The 15,175-nt window shown below is 43.8% G+C and overlaps 1 long non-coding RNA gene across 3 annotated transcripts in view; it reads left to right on the top strand.

The window, feature by feature from the left end:
• LOC110538832 (uncharacterized) overlaps nt 1-15,175 on the top strand; it is a 145,306-nt gene that overhangs the window by 93,638 nt on the left and 36,493 nt on the right. For all 3 annotated transcript variants that reach the window (XR_016486067.1, XR_016486066.1, XR_016486068.1), the window contains exon 2: nt 14,156-14,220. This is a non-coding gene — a long non-coding RNA (uncharacterized LOC110538832). The remainder of the gene's footprint in view (nt 1-14,155; nt 14,221-15,175) is intronic.

Here is a 15,175-nt window from a genome sequence, read left to right on the forward strand (position 1 = left end):
CTAATAGACAACTTCACTAATAGACAACCTCACTAATAGACAACTTCACTAATAGACACCCTCACTAATAGACACCCTCACTAATAGACAACCTCACTAATAGACAACTTCACTAATAGACAACTTCACTAATAGACAACTTCACTAATAGACAACTTCAGTAATAGACACCCTCACTAATAGACAACCTCACTAAGAGACAACTTCACTAATAGACAACTTCACTAAGAGACAACCTCACTAATAGACACCCTCACTAAGAGACAACTTCACTAATAGACAACTTCACTAATAGACACCCTCACTAATAGATAACCTCACTAAGAGACAACTTCACTAATAGACAACCTCACTAATAGATAACCTCACTAAGAGACAACTTCACTAAGAGACAACTTCACTAATAGACAACCTCACTAATAGACACCCTCACTAATAGATAACCTCACTAAGAGACAACTTCACTAATAGACAACCTCACTAATAGACACCCTCACTAATAGACACCCTCACTAAGAGACAACCTCACTAATAGACACCCTCACTAAGAGACAACCTCACTAAGAGACAACTTCACTAATAGACAACCTCACTAATAGACACCCTCACTAATAGATAACCTCACTAAGAGACAACTTCACTAATAGACAACCTCACTAATAGACACCCTCACTAATAGACACCCTCACTAATAGACAACCTCACTAATAGACACCCTCACTAATAGACAACCTCACTAAGAGACAACCTCACTAATAGACACCCTCACTAAGAGACAACTTCACTAATAGACAACTTCACTAATAGACACCCTCACTAATAGATAACCTCACTAAGAGACAACTTCACTAATAGACAACCTCACTAATAGACACCCTCACTAATAGACACCCTCACTAATAGATAACCTCACTAAGAGACAACTTCACTAATAGACACCCTCACTAATAGACAACCTCACTAATAGACAACCTCACTAATAGACACCCTCACTAATAGACACCCTCACTAATAGACACCCTCACTAATAGACAACCTCACTAATAGACAACTTCACTAATAGACACCCTCACTAATAGACAACATCACTAATAGACAACTTCACTAATAGACAACTTCACTAATAGACACCCTCACTAATAGACAACTTCACTAATAGACAACTTCACTAATAGACAACTTCACTAAGAGACAATCTCACAAAGATAAAACTTTGATAATAGACAACCTCAATAAGAGACTACCTCAATAAGAGACAACCTCAATGAGAGACAACCTCACTGAGAGACAACCTCACTAATCGACAACCTCACTAATAGACAACCTTGCTCACTCAGATACTTAAAAATATATATATTTCAAAACCAAATTTGATCAAACAGCCAATCAAAAGAAAGCAGACACATTGACAATGTAATCTGAGAGTGAGAGAGACGGTGGGCAGCAGGCCTATAGAACAGAAATAGTAAAGGAAAAATAACTGGAATGTCTTCCTGATGGCTGAGACTGTTACTGCATTCTCTATGGCACCATGTTGTATATATAGTGCACTACTTTAGACCAGGTTCCATATAGCTCTGGTCAAAATTAGTGCACTATATAGGGAATAGGGTGCCATTTGGGACATAGCATTAGTGATGTGATTTGGAGGGAACCGGACTGAGCCTGTTTTGGCAGCATCTCTTTGTTGACATTGTCAGGTTCTCATGCTTATTAGGTTCCCATTGACGAGATGACTCAATGATGGTATGGCCCTGCACAATTCCATACACTGGCATTGTGTCATTGCGGAATTATTGCCTACTCACTTCGCTGACGTGCTTATTCTGGAGCATGTAGCAAGGCTCACACTCACAGGGCCTTGCCTGTCAAACAGCTCACACGGGTTCTGGCATTTTGTAACGTGTTAAGGAGCTAGGCTATCTATGCATGTCAGTTGTGATAGTTGTTGCACAGAATCTTAATGTCCATTTTTTCCCATAACAGGGATGTTTTCCGATTGTGATTGGTCACAGGTTGACAGGTTCTGCAATGTTTTACTGGAATTCCCATGAGGAAATAGCATTTCTTAGTACCAAGATTAATTTTCGGTCTTAAATGGCTGCTTTGTTCTTTCCTGTTGTGCTGCTACGTGATTGGTGTATCTTATGCCTCGTCACCCTGAAGAGGAAGTTGTGTTTTTTCTGCTTGCTCATCCTTGCGTGAGAACTTGAATTGAGGTGAGGTCAGCCTCTTCGGAAGCAGAAACTCACCTTATACCATGAAGAGTGCTGTTTATCTGACCGAGGCCTGACAGGACAGAGTGCTGTTTATCTGACCGAGGCCTGACAGGACAGAGTGCTGTTTATCTGACCAAGGCCTGACAGGACAGAGTGCTGTTTATCTGACTGAGGCCTGACAGGACAGAGTGCTGTTTATCTGACCAAGGCCTGACAGGACAGAGTGCTGTTTATCTGACCGAGGCCTGACAGTAAAGACAGGACAGAGTGCTGTTTATCTGACCAAGGCCTAACAGTAAAGACAGGACAGAGTGCTGTTTATCTGACCGAGGCGTGACAGTAAAGACAGGACAGAGTGCTTTTTATCTGACCGAGGCCTGACAGGACAGAGTGCTGTTTATCTGACCGAGGCCTGACAGTAAAGACAGGACAGAGTGCTGTTTATCTGACCAAGGCTTGACAGGACAGAGTGCTGTTTTTCTGACCAAGGCCTGACAGGACAGAGTGCTGTTTATCTGACCGAGCCCTGACAGTAAAGACAGGACAGAGTGCTGTTTATCTGACCGAGGCCTGACAATAAAGACAGGACAGAGTGCTGTTTATCTGACCAAGGCCTGACAGAACAAAGTGCTGTTTATCTGACCAAGGCCTGACAGGACAGGGTGCTGTTTATCTGACCAAGGCCTGACAGGACAGAGTGCTGTTTATATGACCAAGGCCTGACAGGACAGGGTGCTGTTTATCTGACCAAGGCCTGACAGGACAGAGTGCTGTTTATATGACCAAGGCCTGACAGGACAGAGTGCTGTTTATATGACCGAGGAATGACAGGACAGAGTGCTGTTTATATGACCGAGGCCTGACAGGACAGAGTGCTGTTTATATGACCAAGGCCTGACAGGACAGAGTGCTGTTTATATGACCAAGGCCTGACAGGACAGAGTGCTGTTTATATGACCAAGGCCTGACAGTAAAGACAGGACAGAGTGCTGTTTATCTGACCAAGGCCTGACAGGACAGAGTGCTGTTTATTTGACCAAGTCCTGACAGGACAGAGCGCTGTTTATATGACCAAGGCCTGACAGTAAAGACAGGACAGAGTGCTGTTTATCTGACCAAGGCCTGACAGGACAGAGTGCTGTTTATTTGACCAAGTCCTGACAGGACAGAGTGCTGTTTATATGACCAAGGCCTGACAGGACAGAGTGCTGTTTATATGACCGAGGCCTGACAGGACAGAGTGCTGTTTATCTGACCAAGGCCTGACAGGACAGAGTGCTGTTTATTTGACCAAGTCCTGACAGGACAGAGCGCTGTTTATATGACCACGGCCTGACAGGACAGAGTGCTGTTTATTTGACCAAGGACTGACAGTAAAACATCACTACACCAAATTGACCCAGAACCCTGAACACGTGAAAACGTATTTTATTCCTTCCTGTTGTTGTTTTTCAACCTCCAGCACTCTTGGAGTGGGAGAGCAGTTTTTTAAATACATACTATAGAGAGACGATCACTGCCTTGGTATTATTCACCCTGTCATCTCTGGTTCCTCTGGTGTTCTCTGGAATCACATTTAAATCTCTCTCCTTCTCCCTCACTCTCTCTCTTTCTCACTTTATCTCTCTCAATCCCCTTCTGTCTTGCTCTCTCTCTCTCTCTCTATCTCACACACACCCTTCTAAATCACTTGAAAGCACTGCTGAAGCGCTTTTCACCCAGGCAGGCACACATTTTATGGCATCATTTGGGCCTGCACACACCGAGAGAATCAGCCCCCTTTCTCTGGCTAAAAGGTTTGTGAACTGGAGTGACAACAAAAGCTTGGCCCACTGAAGCGCATCTCGACCTCGCTGGGCTGAGTAGAGGGGCCCCCTTTCATGCTTGTTTATATGAGCACCCCCTCTTCTCCAACACATACAAATCACATTGGATTGTACCACTGCCTTCTGCGGTGGTTTGGGAGGGGGTGCTAATAGCTTTATTAAGGATAAAAGACAGACACTTGCTAGTATAACAACTAGTTTATCTGAACATTGAATGATAACTTTATAGCAGATCAGGCAGGGATAGGGGGCCTAGAATCCCATCAATCAGTCAGTTGAAGTTTCCATTGTCTCTGGCTCGTCAGTCATCAAGGCAGAATTCATCAAGACATTTATGGAGAGTGTGTATAACACCTTGGCCGTGGCTGTGTGTCGTAGGTCCACTTAGCAGCACATGAAGCAGCACATCATCAAACAGTGGTGTAAAGTACTTCAGGAAAAATTCTTGAAAGTACTACTTAAGTAGGTTTTGGGGGTATCCGTACTTGACTTGACTATTTATATTTTTGACAACTTTTCCTCCACTACATTCCTAAAGAAAGGTATGTACTTTTTACTCCATACATTTTCTCTGACACCCAAGAGTACTTGTTACATTTTGAGTGCTCAGCAGGACAGGAAAATTGCCTAATTCACACACTTATCAAGAGAACATCCCTGGTCATCCATACTGCCTCTGATCTGGCGGACTCACTAAACACATGTGCTTCGAGTGTTGTAGTGTGCCCCGGCTATCTATAAATAAATAAATAAAAAACTCATTCTGTCTGGTTTTCTTAATATAAGGAATGTGAAATGATTTATACTTTTACTTAGACTTTTGATACTAAGTGTATTTAAAACCAAATAGTTTTCGACTTTTACTCAAGTAGTTTTTTACTGGGTGTCTTTCACTTTTAATTGAGTCATTTTTTATTAAGGTTTCTTTACTTTTACTCAAGTATGACAATTAGAGGTTGACCGATTATGATTTTTCAACACCGATACCGATTATTGGAGGACCAAAAAAAAGCCGAGACCGATTAATCGCCCGATTTATTTTTATTTATTTGTAATAATGACAATTACAAAAATACTGAATGAACACTTATTTTAACTTAATATAATATATCAATAAAATCAATTTAGCCTCAAATAAATAATGAAACATGTTCAATTTGGTTTAAATAATGCAAAAACAAAGTGATGGAGAAGAAAGTAAAAGTGCAATATGTGCCATGTAAAATATGTGCCATGTAAGAAAGCTAACGTTTAAGTTCCTTGCTCAGAACATGAGAACATATGAAAGCTGGTGGTTCCTTTTAACATGAGTCTTCAATATTCCCAGGTAAGAAGTTTTAGGTTGTAGTTATTATAGGAATTATAGGACTATTTCCCTCTATACCATTTGTATTTCATAAACTTTTGACTATTGGATGTTCTTATAGGCACTTTAGTATTGCCAGTCTAACAGTATAGCTTCCGTCCCTCTCCTCGCTCCTCCCTGGGCTCGAACCAGGAACACAACGACAACAGCCACCCTCGAAGCAGCGTTACCCATGCAGAGCAAGGGAAACAACCACTCCAAGTCTCAGAGCGAGTGACGTTTGAAACACTATTAGCGCTCACCCCGTTAACTAGCTGGCCATTTCACATCGGTTACACCAGCCTAATCTCGGGAGTTGATAGGCTTGAAGTCATAAACAGCTGCTGGCAAACGCACGAAAATGCTGTTTGAATGAATGCTTACAAGCCTGCTGCTGCGTACCATCGCTCAGTCAGACTGCTCTATCAAATCATAGACTTAGTTATAACATGATAACACACAGAAATACGAGCCTTTGGTCATTAATATGGCCGAATCCGGAAACTATCACCTCGAAAACAAAACGTTTATTATTTCAGTGAAATACGGAACTGTTCCGTATTTTATATAAACGGGTGGCATCCATCAGTCTAAATATTCCTGTTACATTGCACAACCTTCAATGTTATGTCATAATTACGTAAAATTCTGGCAAATTAGGAGGCCCAACTGTTGCATATACCCTGACTCTGCGTGCAATGAACGCAAGAGAAGTGACACAATTTCACCTGGTTAATATTGCCTGCTAACCCGGATTTCTTTTAAGTAAATATGCAGGTTTAAAAATATATACTTCTGTGTATTGATTTTAAGAAAGGCATTGATGTTTATGGTTAGGTACACATTGGAGCAACGATACGCACCGCATCGATTATATACAACGCAGGACACGCTAGATAAACTAGTAATATCATCAACCATGTGTAGTTAACTAGTGATTATGATTGATTGATTGTTTTTTATAAGATAAGTTTAATGCTAGCTAGCAACTTACCTTGGCTTACTGCATTCGCGTAACAGGCAGGCTCCTCGTGGAGTGCAATGTAATCAGGTAGTTAGTTAGAGCGTTGTAGAGCGCTGTAAGGTTGCAAGATTGAATCCCCCGAGCTGTCAAGGTAAAAATCTGTCATTCTTCCCCTGAACGAGGCAGTTAACCCACTGTTCCTAGGCCGTCATTGAAAATAATAATGTGTTCTTAACTGTCTTGCCTCGTTAAATAAAGATGAAATAAAGATGTAAAAAAATTGCGATTTCCGATTGTTATGAAAACTTGAAATCAGCCCTAATTAATCGGTCGACCTCTAATGACAATTGAGTACTTTTTCCACAACTAGCATGAAGGAACCGGCAGTGATTCTGGGGTAGGCAGGGTTTACTGGTGGAGGGGTGATTATGGGGTAGGTAGGGTTTACAGTTGGAGGGGTGATTATGGAGTAGGTAGGGTTTACTAGTGGAGGGGTAATTATGGGGTAGGTAGGGTTTACTGGTGGAGGGGTGATTATGGGGTAGGTAGGGTTTACTAGTGGAGGGGTGATTATGGGGTAGGTAGGGTTTACTAGTGGAGGGGTGATTATGGGGTAGGTAGGGTTTACTTGTGGAGGGGTGATTACGGGGTAGGTAGGGTTTACTGGTGGAGGGGTGATTATGGGGTAGGTAGGGTTTACAGGTGGAGGGGTGATTATGGGGTAGGTAGGGTTTACAGGTGGAGGGGTGATTATGGGGTAGGTAGGGTTTACTGGTGGAGGGGTGATTATGGTGTAGGTAGGGTTTACTGGTGGAGGGGTGATTATGGGGTAGGTAGGGTTTACTAGTATAGGGTTGATTACGGGGTAGGTAGGGTTTACTGGTGGAGGGGTGATTATGGGGTAGGTAGGGTTTACAGGTGGAGGGGTGATTATGGGGTAGGTGGGGTTCACTAGTGGAGGGGTGATTATGGGGTAGGTAGGGTTTACTAGTGGAGGGGTGATTACGGGGTAGGTAGGGTTTACTAGTGGAGGGGTGATTATGGGGTAGGTAGGGTTTACAGTTGGAGGGGTGATTATGGGGTAGGTAGGGTTTACTGGTGGAGGGGTGATTATGGGGTAGGTAGGGTTTACTAGTGGAGGGGTGATTATGGGGTAGGTAGGGTTTACTAGTATAGGGTTGATTACGGGGTAGGTAGGGTTTACTGGTGGAGGGGTGATTATGTGCATGCTCACTGACAGACACAGGGTCACAGACAGCGTCAAACATGACATTCTCTTCCTCAAACCCTCTTCCATTTTGTCTCGTTACTCTCCTGCCCCCGTGGTGGTTCTGCAGGTAATGTTTGATGGACAGGTGGAATGCAGAGCAACTGAGCTTGCAATGTATTTGGTTTTGGCAATCTGTTCTTTGGGTTCTTAAGCAAACAGAGTGGTGCTATGTTCTGTTTTTACTGGTTTCACTTGTCCCTGTTCAACCTGTCAAACAGCAGGTCCCCCAGAGTACACTGGGCTGAGCAAACAACAAACATGGCTCTAATACTTTACTGCACTGACCTCCAGTTAAGGAGAGGAAACACATATAGTTAGGCCATGCAATGTGAAGAGGCTGTATTAAAACCATGTTTTCATTAAAGTTATGCATTGAATGTACAGTATTGGGTTGGTTGTTTAGACAAGGAGGTAATGCAAAGAAAACCGTAGACTTCCTGAATGAATGTCTTGATATAGCCTAATATACTGTCAAACCATTGTGTGGCTGTTACAAGTTAAGTGGGCGTGGATCTTACTTTTAGAGACGTTTTAGAGACGTTTACAGAGGGACTTACAGTAGTGAGTTATTTAGCAGACTCTCTTATCCAGAGGGACTTACAGTAGTGAGTTATTTAGCAGACTCTCTTATCCAGAGGGACTTACAGTAGTGAGTTATTTAGCAGACTCTCTTATCCAGAGGAACTTACAGTAGTGAGTTATTTAGCAGACTCTCTTATCCAGAGGGACTTACAGTAGTGAGTTATTTAGCAGACTCTCTTATCCAGAGGGACTTACAGTAGTGAGTTATTTAGCAGACTCTCTTATCCAGAGGGACTTACAGTAGTGAGTTCGTTCATTTTCATACTGTTCCCCCATGGGAATCAAACCAACAACCCTGATGTTGCAAGAGCTATGCGCTACCAACTGAACCACACGGTATAGTAGTAGTAGTATTAGTAGTAGTATTAGTAGTAGTATTAGTAGTATTAGTAGTAGTATTAGTAGTATTAGTAGTAGTAATAGTGGTAGTAGTATTAGTAGTATTACTAGTAGTAGTAGTATTAGTAGTGTTAGTAGTAGTAGTGGTGGTAGTAGTATTAGTAGTAGTATTAGTAGTGGTAGTGGTAGCAGTATTAGTAGTGATAGTATTAGTAGTAGTGGTAGTAGTAGTGTTAGTAGTACTAGTATTACTGGTGGTAGTAGTAGTAGTAGTAGTAGTAGTAGCAGTAGTAGTGGTAGTAGTAGTGTTAGTAGTAATAGTATTACTGGTGGTAGTAGTAGTAGTAGTAGCAGTAGTAGTGGTAGTAGTAGTATTACTGGTAGTAGTAGTGCGTAGTAGTAGTATTACTGGTAGTAATGGTAGTAGTATTAGCAGTAGTAGTGGTAGTAGTAGTATTACTGGTAGTAGTGGTAGTAGTAGTAGTGGTAGTAGTATTAGTATTAGCAGTAGTAGTGGTGGCAGTAGTAGTATTACTGGTAATAATAGTAGTAGTGGTAGTAGTAGTAGTAGTATTACCGGTAGTAGTAGTGGTTGTAGTAGTATTGCTGGTAGTAGTAGTGGTGGTAATAGTAGTATTATCAGTAGTAGTAGTAGTAGTATTGGCAGTAGTAGTGGAAGTAGTAGTATTGGCAGTAGTAGTAGTATTACTGGTAGTAGTAGTAGTAGTGGTGGTAGTAGTAGTATTGGCAGTAGTAGTAGTAGTACTGGTAGTAGTAGTAGTGGTGGTAGTAGTAGTATTGGCAGTAGTAGTAGTAGTAGTAGGGGTAGTAGTAGTATTAACAGTAGTACTGGTAGTAATAGCAATAGTAGTAGTAGTAGTAGTAGTAGTAGTAGTAGTAGTATTACTGGTAGTAGTGGTAGTAGTAGTGGTAGTAGTAGTAGTAGTAGTGGTAGTAGTAGTATTACGGGTGGTAGTAATAGTAGTAGTAGTATTACGGGTAGTAGTAGTATTGCTGGTAGTAGTAGTATTACTGGTGGTAGTAGTAGTAGTAGTAGTATTACTGGTGGTAGTAGTAGTAGTAGTAGTAGTAGTATTACTGGTGGTAGTAGTGGTAGTATTTGATTGAATTGAGCCCTTACTCTAATTCAGTTCTTTCAAATATATATTTTGTCATTTTGAAAAAGGTCACATTTTCTTTTTGCTTTAGTTTATACCAAGAGCCCAATTCCAGGTCTTATGCCAGCTGGATTAAGTGCTACTTTAAGTGCATGGGTCACATGCAATGGAAAACATGGATAAAAACGTTGGGAACGTCTAAAAAGCTCATCAAAATATGGATTTCCAACTTGCTACTAATTTCCAGAATACATGTTGCAACACCACCATGTCCAGTTTTATAACTGGAATAATGGAATAATGGCATGGAACAATAGAAGAGAGGAAAAAGTCAAACTGACTGTGTTGTGTTCATGGTTTGGTTTATGTGTCGGCCTTCAGCTGGTTTAAGTCTTTACTGTAGTACAATGCATTGTGCCTCAGGTCAGGATTCCATAGCCGCAGGCAGAACAGTTGAAACTGAAGCAGCAGCACGGCCAGGTGGACTGGGGACAGCAAGGAGTCCTCATGCCAGGTAGTCTAGGAGCACGAGGACAGATGCAGAGCCTCGGTCTGATGCCATTAAAAGGTCATTTACCACCTTCACAAGTACAGTCTCAGTGCTATGATGGGGTATAAAACCAGACTGAAGCATTTCGTATACATTGTTTGTCTTCAGGAAGGCAGTGAGTTGCTGCACCACAGCCTTTTCAATTTTTGTTGAGCGGAATGGAAGATTCGAAATAGGCCGATAGTTTTTAATATTTTCTGAGTCAAGGTTAGGATTTTTTAAGAAAGACTTTATTACTGCCACTTTTAGTGAGTTTGGTACACATCCGGTGGATAGAGAGCCGTTTATTATGTTCAACATAGGAGGGCCAAGCACAGGAAGCAGCTCTTTCAGTAGTTTAGTTGGAATCGGGTCCAGTATGCAGCTTGAAGGTTTAGAGGCCATAATTATTTTCATCATTGTGTCAAGAGATATAGTACTAAAATACTTGAGCGTCTCTCTTGATCCTAGGTCCTGGCAGAGTTGTGCAGACTCAAGACAACTGAGCTTTGAAGGAATACGCAGATTTAAAGAGGAGTCCGTAATTTGCTTTCTAATAATCATAATCTTTTCCTCAAAGATGGAGGGTGGAGGGACAGAGAGATGCAGGGTGTGAAGGGTAGAGGGACAGGGAGATGCAGGGTGGAGGGACAGGGAGATGCAGGGTATGAAGGGTAGAGGGACAGGGTATGAAGGGTAGAGGGACAGGGAGATGCAGGGTAGAGGGACAGGGAGATGCAGGGTGGAGGGTAGAGGGACAGGGAGATGCAGGGTGGAGGGACAGGGAGATGCAGGGTGGAGGGTAGGGGGACAGGGAGATGCAGGGTGGAGGGTAGAGGGACAGAGAGATGCAGGGTGGAGAGTAGAGGGACAGTGAGATGCAGGGTGGAGGGTAGAGGGACAGGGAGATGCAGGGTGGAGGGTAGACGGTAGAGGGACAGAGATATGCAGGGTGGAGGGTAGAGGGTACAGGGACAGAGAGATGCAGGGTGGAGGGTAGAGGGACAGAGAGATGCAGGGTGGAGGGTAGAGGGACAGAGAGATGCAGGGTGGAGGGTAGAGGGACAGGGAGATGCAGGGTGGAGGGTAGAGGGACAGAGAGATGCAGGGTGGAGGGTAGAGGGACAGGGAGATGCAGGGTGGAGGGTAGAGGGACAGGGAGATGCAGTGTGGAGGGTAGAGGGACAGGGAGATGCAGGGTATGAAGGGTGGAGGGTACTGCTCTAGAGGGTGCTGTTCACTGAAGAAACATGTTATCATTCTCTCTCAACTCTCTCTCACCCTCTCTCTTCTCTCAAACTGCGGATATCGTTGGCATTTCTCCTCTGTCGCCATGTGGTTACCTGTCCTGTCGGCGGTCTCCCACCCTTCCGTGACGGTTTCTTCGGGGTGTAATGCCTGACATCATCTGTGTTTATCAGTCTGTTTAAGTTACAGTAAAGGATAGGTTCCTGCTTTAGACGAGAGCTTAGAGTTGGTTAGGACTGTTTCCCCATTACCTCCTCAGCCTGCCACACACAGACAGGGAGAAGGATAGACAAGAACAGATACACACACACACACACACACACACACACACACACACACACACACACACACAGGGAGAAGGATAGACAAGAACAGATACACACACACACACACACACACACACACACACAGCAGTTAGAGTGTTGGGCCAGAAACTGGAAGGTTACCAGTTTGAATCCCTGAGCCGACTGTCCTTTCGCAATGTACTGAACCCTAAATGGCTGATCCCATGCTGTGACCCCTCTCTCCTAGGTGTCTCCGGGGGACTGGGATATGCAAAAAACACATTTCCATTTCACCACACACTTGTACAGGTAACACACCTGAACATGTGTAAACAGGACAAATATAAGCACCCCCTCTTTGACACATTATTTCAGCATTGACTATTGTTGCTACCATTACATGTCAGAAACACTTGATTTGAGTATGCCAACACCAGGCTTTTCCTGTTGGAAAAATAACATTGTGAATGCTGGTTTGACCCATAATACATCCTCAACTCTTTAAGTTAGAATGACAGTCTGAAGGGCCTTATTTTTCACTGAAACAGTGATTTGGATTGGGGTCTGGAATGTGGAGCCATTAGGTACGGACATGATATTGGCTCTACTTCCTGATATACTGGGAGTATCTGAGGAGAGATGTTATATGGTGAGTATTTCGTCACAAGTGACGCAGACCGGACCACTGAAGTCACCAATGGGGAGGAGAAAGCCTTCTCCCAGGCCAGTCTTTCAACGCGCTTTTCATTTTAGGAGATATTCTAAATATAGAACCCTGGCTCTGGCCAAATGGTTTGCCCCAAACTCCCCTGTCGAAACAGAGAAGTGACTCTCCACATTTGGTATTTTTATTGTAAAAAGTGTGTGTTTGTGAGAGCCAGTGGAGTCTCTCTCTCTCTCTCTCTCTCTCTCTCTCTCTCTGCCTCCCTCTCCCTCTCTCTCTCTCTGCCTCCCTCTCCCTCTCTCTCTCTCTGCCTCCCTCTCTCTCCCTCTGACTCCCTCTCTCTCTGCCTCTCTCTCTCTCTCTCTCCCTCTGCCTCCCTCTCTCTGCCTCTTTCTCTCTGCCTCCCTCTCTCTGCCTCCCTCTCACTCTGCCTCCCTCTCTCTCTCTGCCTCCCTCTCTGCCTCTCTCTCTGCCTCTTTCTCTCTCTCTCTCTTTCTGTCTGCCTCCCTCTTTCTCTGCCTCCCTCTCTCTCTCTCTCTGCCTCCCTCTCTCTCTCTCTCTCTCTCTCCCTCTCTGCCTCCCTCTCTTTCTCTCTCTCTCTCGCTCTGCCTCCCTCTCTCTCTCTCTGCCTCCCTCTCTCTCTCCGCCTCCCTCTCTAAATGACACCCATCCATCCATGCACCGAAAATAAATGGACTCCAGGTTGTGTTTCTCATTTGTGAGATTTGTTGGGGAGGGATTAGATAGACAGAGCCCTAATTACAAGTAAAGGAAAGACATGCTTCACTGTTGTTTATTAAAACACTGTGTTCTGACGTGGGGAGTAGAGGAGGACTGGGTGGAGTGTAAGGTCTCCTCTGTGATCACGTCCTGTTCAGAGAACCAGACAGTCAGCCCTGTTCAGAGAACCAGACAGTCAGCCCTGTTCAGAGCACCAGCCAGTCAGCCCTGTTCAGAGAACCAGCCAGTCAGCCCTGTTCAGAGAACCAGCCAGTCAGCCCTGTTCAGAGAACCAGCCAGTCAGCCCTGTTCAGAGAACCAGCCAGTCAGCCCTGTTCAGAGAACCAACCAGTCAGTTCTGTTCAGAGAACCAGCCAGTCAATCAGTGAAATGTTTGTTGGGATTTGAAATGTGGATTGTGTGTGTGTGTGTGTGTGTGTGTATGTTCCTTTTGGAGTATATACCCTTATAACTATGACTGAAGCAAAGCTTCTTATTGACAATGTGTTTTGCCTATGTGTCCCTGAATGACACAAGACCTATGAAAGGGGTTAACATCATTTCAGTGGGTTGTGATACTTTGGTGTCGGTAGTGACCAGACCTTCAGATAGCATTGGAAATCTTATCGCTGCTTGATTGGACAATGGAACCAATGTAATAGTCACATGCTGAATCAAGCCCAGACTTCTGAACACAGGTCTGAAGGTGATATTGGTGGAAGGCACAGTTCCACCGTCATCCACCCGTGGTTGTCAAGCGGTTGTGCTCTGCTCTTTAGTGAAATGGTAGTAGCTCTGGACCCTGGTCCTGTGGGTTGTGGGTTCCAATCCCATTCCAGCCCCGTCCCCTTTAGCTTATTTAGTTCACCACAAATCTGCCAGAAAGACCCCAGCTGAATACATTTCAATGTGCAGAATTAAGCACATATGCAGTATAGTGCTGTTACCCAATACTGTTGGTGCGTTGGCCATTGGCACTGTGTTACTGTAAAACCAGACAAATATGTGACGTTTTCCCTCTTTTTTACATTTCGTTTTTGCCTACAGATGGAATCAAGATCCCTGGAACCGAGAATGAGACGACTTGTGGGGGATTCACAGGGCTTCTTGTGGTGAGTATATATGTTGCCAGTGGTTACAAACGGTGTCAGTTTGCTTGTGGTGTTCCAGTGTCAGAGTTATGGTCTGTAGAGCTCAGCTGTGTATACCTTACAACCTCCGACCATGTGACCATGTGTGGCTCTACTTTCTGGAGTTTCTCCCTCACTGTAGCGTAGGAACCAGACCAACTACGGCTGTACTTTGGCTGACCCGGCCACCTTTCACCCCAAGCTGTCATGGACGTTGTTGGTGTGTTGTTCTGCAGTTGGGCGTTTTCTCACAGAGCCACTTCTTTGACCAGCTCACCCTAATGTTCTGACGTGTTTCTATCTGTAGGGTAGGAACGGGGCGGATGCCAACGGATTATAGTGTTACTGGGGTTTAGGCTTATAAAAACCTAACTACTGATGCAACTCATACTTTGCTGTAGGCATAATTGTTCGCCAAATGCTATTAACTATTTAACTTGTTTTAATACCAATCGTTTTCCTGCCAGTAAGGGCCTTTTTTCATTAAAACCATTGATAGAGCTCTCGACTGCTCAGATAGTTTGGGGGTTTTATTATTTTCGAGGCATTCCACAGGACCTGGATGTGAACAAAGCTATGGCAGTGATTGTTGTCGCCGTGCCAAAGATCGCCTTGTGTAGTTTTCGTAAACGCTCAACGTACTTGACCTGCGTTTTAAAAGACGCTGTCAATCTCTCTGCAAATACCAAAGACAGCATTTGAAGCCAACCTTTTAATAGCAGAGCAGCAGCCAGCACTGAAGCACTAAACGTTTGGCTATTGAGGTGTTTTAGCCACCAATCCGCCCACGGGGCAAAAACGGCTTGAATCAACGTTGTTTCCACATCATTTCCTTCAAAAATGTTGAATGTGATGACATTGAAACAACGTGGAAAGTTAACTGGATTTGCAAAGAGTCATTCATGTAAGCGAATTTCATATTTTTCCCAACAAACTT

Source organism: Oncorhynchus mykiss, chromosome 13 (genome assembly GCF_057628025.1).
Source record: "Oncorhynchus mykiss isolate SJ-2025 chromosome 13, ASM5762802v1, whole genome shotgun sequence".
Lineage (NCBI taxonomy): Eukaryota > Metazoa > Chordata > Actinopteri > Salmoniformes > Salmonidae > Oncorhynchus > Oncorhynchus mykiss.